Raw genomic sequence first — 1,049 nt, 5'->3', positions numbered from 1 at the left:
AAAGCTGGTGCCATTTGTATTTTGGGAACTGGCTCAACTATTTGAGGGGATACATGAGGCAGTGAAATTGATGAACTCTGAGATGTGTCCAACTCTAGAGCACATGTTTTACACGGCTTGGATAAAGTTACTGATGGTAATGGTGGTGAACTTGTAAAAGGGTTAGTGCTAGGCAAAGATGCATGCTGTGTAGTGGGATTATGAAAAGAAATAAAATCTGATAGTATAGGTGAAGGTTGCAAATTTGAAGAGGATGAAGGAAATACATTCTCATCAAACCGAGCATGTTGAGTGACAAAAACTCTATGTGATATGGGGTCAAGACATCGAAATCCTTTATAGGATGAGTTGTACCCAAGAAAAATGCAAGGTAGGCTTCTTGGTTCAAACTAGTGTTTGGCATAATCTCGCAAATATGGGAAACATAAACATCCAAAACTTTGAAATGTAGCAGAGGTAAGAGACTTACCATATAGAATTTCAAATGAAGATGTCCCACTTAAGATCGGTGTAGGCAGCGATTAATTATAAAGACTGCCTTACTGAATGCTTCAACCCAAAAAATGAAGAGAGACATTGGCATGAAATAGCACGGTGAGGCTTGTTTCTGTGATATGCCTATGTTTTCTCTCGACCCTTCCATTTTGAGAAGGTGTATATGGATAACATATTTGATTATGAATGCCACATTTGATTAACTGAGAATGGAAATTTGTACTCATGAATTCACCTTTCCATCACTTTGAATTTTTTATTTTTTCCGAGAACTAATTTTCAACAAGAGATTGAAATTTTATGAAGTTCTGATAAAAATTAGTTTTATGTTTTAATGGGTAGAAGCAAGTAAAACGTGAGTGATCATTGAAAAAAATAACATAATATCGATATCCTGAGATTGAAGTTATTGGTGCCAGACCCCATAGGTTGCAATGTATTAGACCAAGTACTTCTTTTGATTGACTTTCACTTGTTGGAAAAGAAAGTTTATGGCTTTTAGCCTTTTGACAACTAGCACACAATGTTGGATTTGGCAATATAGAAGTAATAGA

Source organism: Olea europaea, chromosome 22 (genome assembly GCF_002742605.1).
Source record: "Olea europaea var. sylvestris chromosome 22, O_europaea_v1, whole genome shotgun sequence".
Classification (NCBI taxonomy): Eukaryota; Viridiplantae; Streptophyta; class Magnoliopsida; order Lamiales; family Oleaceae; genus Olea; species Olea europaea.
The sequence above is the reverse complement of the archived record's forward strand: the minus strand, read 5'-3'. Positions refer to the sequence as shown.